Consider the following 6,549-nt stretch of genomic DNA (forward strand, 5'->3'; position numbering starts at 1 on the left):
AGTATATGATTGGCTCAGGGAATACAGTGCTGCTAAAACAACCAATGCATGATCTGACTCATATATATTAACCTTTGAGCTTAGACTTAGACCTTGGATTCAGTTCAGATTTCCATGACTTCAGCTATAACTCAAATCGCACACTACACACTATTATAAACACTGTACATGTGTTATTATTTCTATAGAAACAACTTTGCTGCTTGATTAAGGCAGCCCAAAATGGTTTCTCCTACCAAGCTAGGCACGTACCACGCCTTACAAAGCACCCAGCTTGCCATGTTTTCACTGTGTTCTAGAGAGAGCTTATTACTTCCTCCTGACAAGGACAGAAGAGGCTAGGAACACATATATGGTTAAGGCACTGCAAAATACTTCATGGCAGCTCTAACCATGGTTAGTTGCACTGATGTTTTTGTAGTTAATGCTCTGGGTTGCTGATCAGAAGGGGGTTTAAGCCCCCTCACCATTAAGCTGCCACTGTTTTCCAAAGAACTGTTATCCAAAAATATAATGATAATGAGGCTTTATTGGTCACTTGTACATTACAGCACAGTGAAATTATTTTCTTCGCATACCCCAGCATGTACTGTAATGTATGTGTGACAAATAAAAGCTTCTGTTCTATTCTATTTTACAAAGGGACTTGTATAGTGGATGTTCCACATGAACGAAATGTGTGTAAATGTTGATAAGTTTTCTGTCAGGAGATGTTTATTTAACGTTTTCGGATGAAGTCACCAGTGTCAGACAATCAGAGGTGAGCATCATCTTCAGGACGGAGTACTTTTCAGTTTCTCAGTCACGTGACAAGCTGCAATTTTTGGTCATATTAACTTCAGGAGAGAGGAAAAAACGAGATGCTAGTGAAGGAACAATCGTTTCTGATGGTTATAATGTAAATAATAACTTATTTGCAGATGTTTGTGGACAGATAAAATGTATATTGTTCTTTAATAAATGAAACATGGTTAGCATTGGCAAATTTCTGTGGTATAAAAGTAATAAAACACTATGGGATGTGCTGTTATTGGTAAATAATCAGCTTCAGTGTGGTAACATTGATTTATTGATGATTTTCCTAGAATAGCATGCTCAGTTGTGTTTTATTCCTTACATAATACATTATTAATGCAAGGTGTTTTTTTTTTTTTTTTTTTTTGCATTAGTTTGCTGAAATCAAACTGTTTGACTTTATTGTATATGTTTACACTCTTTGAGAAAATGTACCTGCTGCAGTGGCTGACGAGAGACACCATTCATCCATCCCTTCATCTCTCTCCCCCTCTCTCTATTTCTCATCCTGCTTATCTTTCTATCATGTATGCATCTCAGTAAAAGTGTATTTTCTGGCTTATTTCTCTGTTTTCTTCTTTCCTCCTGCATGTATAGAATTTTATCATGAGTGACACACACCAATCTGTCTGGCTGCCCTAGCAGAATTTGCATAGCAAAGCACCCAAGCATAATATACACCTTTAGCAGTTATATAAAAAATGGTGTCAGATCAACAACAACAATCCACACCTGTACATAAATATGTCTTTAATTTCACATATCTGCAAACTCCATGCTTCATAGGTGATATACAATCATGTAGCACTGAAATGATGCTATAAAAAGACCAGAAAAATATAAACAGAGTTCCTCGAGGTCTTTAATTAATTAAAAGAATAATGAAAACTCATGTTTAAAATGGGTTACAAAAGGAAATAGTTAATTTTAGTCCCTGTCATATGACCCCCATGTCTCATTTACACTTAGACACACACACACACACACACACACACACACACACACACACACACACACACACACACACACACACACACACACACACACACACACACACACACAGGCGTGCGCGCACTTACCACCCCCAAGATTCTTGGGTTTATTCCTATAAATATTTTATATTTATACCACAGTGCTGTTGAATTCTTTAATCTGATTGATCAGAAGGTGCTGCTGAATTTTTTTTTAAATAAAAAGTACAGCTCTTACATTATTGTTGCATGTAATTCAAATGATAGGTTTATATTAATGTCATTGTTCTAATACATTTCTATAGTAACAGGGACTTGTATTGTGAAAACTTCATATATAATCTAAGGATAATGATGAATTGATAAATAAAATGTGTTGTTATTTAACAAAGAGCAAAATATAATCATTGATGTGGTTAAATTTTGTGTAAGGAGACACTTGTTTAAAATTTATGGAAGGAGTCTCCAACGTCAGTGCATTGTAACGGGAGAGTCTCCAGGACAGTGGATTTAAAATGACAAGCTTTTGTCTTATTAACGTCAAGAGAATGGAAAAAAGAATAGAGGCTGGTGTGAGAATGACTGTTCATAGCTGATTTAACAAACTGTAAGTGAACAGTCCTCAACATAAAATCTAACTATAAATACATATCTGAAAAGCACAATTCATTAATAAATGTAAAAGTTATAAGTAAATTGTTTTCGTATACAAGGAATGAGACTCTTTTACACTTTTGGATTATTTTCTTGAAACAGCATTGAACAGCTAAGAGAAAGAGATTGATTAGATATTTTAAAGTGATTGAAATAATGATACTTCCCTGGGTTAATGAGGCATCCATTGCAGAGTAGCGAATAGAACTTGAGGGTAAACGGATGAAGGAGAAGAGAATGAAATATACAATGTAATATTGGATTTGTTCTCATTAACATGTGAGGCAGCCGTGAGGATTGATATAGAATATTAAGGCCTGGCTCATAGCAAGAATCAAAATGCGTGCGTGCTGCTAGTAGCTCGTTTGAATATGCTCTGAATGTATTAGCGAGATTGGTGTGTGTGTGTGTGTGTGTGTGTGTGTGTGTGTGTACGTGTGTGTGTACATGTGTGTGTGTGTGTGTGTGTGTGTGTGTGTGTGTGTGTGTGTGTGTGTGTGTGTGTGTGGATTAGAGCACCTCTGCATTCTGTGAGGTGTGTTGTAATGGCTGACTTAAAGGATTTCACTCTATACACTATGATTGCCTCCCTAATCCAATCGTGTGTGTGTGTGTGTGTGTGTGTGTGTCTGTGTGTGTGTGTGTGTGTGTGTGTGTGTGTGTGTGTGTGTGTTTTATTGGCTGAAGGTGAAACAGACACAGAATGCGCAATGCAAAGGACACAGAGAGACATGATTAATAAGAAATCGTCCTTGAATGCAAATCAGGATGTAAACAGGGTCGGAGAATGAACAAAGAGCTCTGCGCCTTAAAATGTGATAAGTGGCTGTGCAACGAGCTTTTGTGCTGCACTGAATATTGCAGGTGTACAACAGGTGAGCCATAACACCAGGCCCTGTGCATTTGCATTTGTTCTCATTCTCTCTCTCTGTCTCTCTCTCTCTCTCTCTGTGTGTGTGTGTGTGTGTGTGTGTGTGTGTGTGTGTGTGTGTGTGTGTGTGTGTGTGTGTGTGTGTACAGCTCATTGTGTTATTCATAGTCACACACCTGGGCTAGGTGCACCTGGGCCTGCTGGCTGACAGATAATGGCACAGCGCCAGTTCCTGTCCAGACCAGGAACCACACACACACACACACACACACACACACACACACACACACACACACACACACACACACACACACACACTCTGCTCTCTCTAACAGGCAATTTCCAGACATATTTATCTAATTTATAATTTTAGTACATAATACATCATTTTATTAAATCTATGCTTATTACTAATGAAGAATATATTATCTAAACTATATTAGATTTTTTTTTAGCTGTTTTAGAAATCCTCATATAAAATTATAAATTTAATTTGCTTCAAATAGTCACACATTTGCTCCTAATACACAGTGTTAAATAAACATGTTAAATCATTAGTATAAGTTGCCGTCACTCTGTAATAAATCCTTTTTCTGTTCTAGATCTTGAGTGAGACATTTTAAAAAACAAAGTCAGTCAAACATTTATTATATATATATATATATATATATATATATATATATATATATATATATATATATATATATATATATATGTATATATATATATATATATATATATATATATATATATATATATATATATATATATATATATATATATATATGCAAATGTTCATGTGTACGATTATTTCTGAATCAAAATGTATTTTTTGTGGTTTTTACTCAAAACAAAATAAACTAAAATATAGCTTGTTATTAGTTACATGGGAACAACATCCTGAAGTTGATTATTTTCCTATAATAAGACATCCAAAAGGATGTTATTTCTCTTATACCACAGAAATTTGGTGACAATTTCTAAAAATGTATTCACCAACAACATGTCATACATTTTAACCATTTATAGTATGTATATTTAATATTGTGAAAAACAAAAAAAGGTGGTTGAAGTTATAACTTGTAAAGTTATAAGCTGTAAAGTTAATGTAACTTTAAAAAAAATCACAACTTCATGTATTTTAGAAAAAATGAAAAATTCTGTGTATTTGGGAACTTTAAGAAAATTTTCCTAGGTGAAGCTCCTTAATGAAGATGTTTGAGAAGATGTTTGAAAAGTGGAGCCTATCCCAGGGAACCCTGAGCACCTGGACAAGGTGCCAACCTATCACAGGGCACAATAACATACATTCACAAATCCATCCACACACTACGGACGATTTGGAAATGCCAATCAGCCTGCAACGCATGTCTTTGGATTGGGTGAGAAAACCTTAGAACCTGGAGGAAACACCCGAATATGTGGAGAACATGTAAACTTCGTACACAGGGTGGAAGTGTTATAAGAATGTGAAATAGTTTTGATTCAACACTTTTCTTGGTCACTGCATGATTCCATATGTGTTATTCCATACTATTATTGTCTTCATTATTATTCTCTATAAGTAGGAACATAAAGAATGCTTCTGTGTGAAGCTATGGTATTTCCAAACTATTGTAGCTCATGGTAATGGACTCAGAATTTTTCACCCTGTAATGTGTATCTGAGGATGTTCACCAGAACACTACGGTCAACCCTGTACTGTCAAAACAGGATTTAATGCTATGGAAGAGAAGACACAGTCCTGCATTACACTCCACCCAAAGGTGATTAGGATAGACAGGGAGTTTCCAGGGGAAAAGTGTAGCTGACAAAATATAAGCCAGTGGATAAGCCATTCAGGGAACGTACTGTTTTACATTTTTTTTTTTTTTTTTACAGTTATCTGACTATAACATTTTGTGACAACATGCCAGGTTGTATTAAACTATCCCTAAATTATTGCACATACTATTTGAATGGATGTAGGTGTTATTATTATTTAATTTTTTGTTTGGCATTTTCTTTGGCAATATGCATGCTCTAGAATTGAAAGAAGATAATTAATTTATTTATGCAGTCAATTTTATGGTCTGATGAGTGGTACTGGAATATTTTGCAGCTTTGAATGGAAATTAAGACTCAAATGCTTTGCGCACTGCTTAAAAAGCACTCTGTGTTTAATAGCTTTCTGGCCATGCACTAAAATGCAGACTGGAAACAGCAGTGATTGATGGGAAAAAGCACGTGAGCATAGAATTGCCCCTCTACACCTCACCCCAATCATGTCTACTCAACGAAGCTTAATGTTCTCACTCCTTAATATAGTGTTTTGATTGCTTTTTGGTTGTAATTAATCTAAAAGCCATTTTAAAATACATTTTTAAACAGCTACAGGTTAAACCATATGCAGCTATACTTTTGTTCTTGTATTTACTAGACTAGTCCAAGTTTTCCATATTACATTCAATGCAATTACTTTTTTTTGTTTTTTTTTGTTTAGCAATTGACGTTGTCACAAAGAAGTGTTACAGAAATCATTACAGAGACCTGGAGAGGAACCAGACTCAGCATGTTCATACCGGATAACAGGATTATAAATCATTACAGTGTACAAATGTGGAAAAGTAAAGACAAACAAACTTTCATTTAAACAAAAGTGTGTTGAAATGATGCTTAGTTTGAGCATATTGTAAATAAGAGTCATAGGATGAGCACAGGACAGTATTTATGATTACAGCAGCAGTTCTTAGGTACAAGTCTACAGTATCCAGGTGAGACTATCCACTAAAGCAGGGCTGAGATTTGGGCATAAACTGTTTTGAGAAGTGCAGATCTTTAAGGTATCCATGCAGGATCATCTAGCAGAAGGTGAGTCACAAGTGCAGGAGCTCGTAGCAGAAGTAGAGCATCGGGATGAATCAGGCAGGTCTGGAGGGAGAATGTTCACTGTTTGTGACTGACTCAGATGAGATAACTCAAAGTAATGACATACTATCTTGAAATGATGAGATAACTTGAAATAATGTTACACTAGATTGAATAACAAGACAACTCAAAATAATGACTTACTGTCGAAGTAATGAGATAACTTGAAATGAACTCATACTAGCTTGAATAATGAGGTAATTCAAAATAATAACAACATACTATCTTGAAATAATTAGATAACTTGAGAGAATTAAATGCTATATTGAAATAATCAGATTCTATCTTTAAAAATTATGACATAGCCCAAAATAATGACATACTATCTTGAATGAATAATTCAACATAACT

The 6,549-nt window shown here is 35.1% G+C and overlaps 1 non-coding gene across 1 annotated transcript; it reads left to right on the top strand.

Annotated features, from left to right (window-relative positions):
• The first annotated feature begins 290 nt into the window (after positions 1-290).
• On the top strand, positions 291-403 carry LOC124628789 (U6atac minor spliceosomal RNA). The gene has a single exon (XR_006983471.1). It is a non-coding gene; the product is annotated as a U6atac minor spliceosomal RNA (small nuclear RNA).
• Positions 404-6,549: the final 6,146 nt, after the last annotated feature.

Source organism: Ictalurus punctatus, chromosome 12 (assembly GCF_001660625.3).
Source record: "Ictalurus punctatus breed USDA103 chromosome 12, Coco_2.0, whole genome shotgun sequence".
Taxonomy (NCBI): domain Eukaryota; kingdom Metazoa; phylum Chordata; class Actinopteri; order Siluriformes; family Ictaluridae; genus Ictalurus; species Ictalurus punctatus.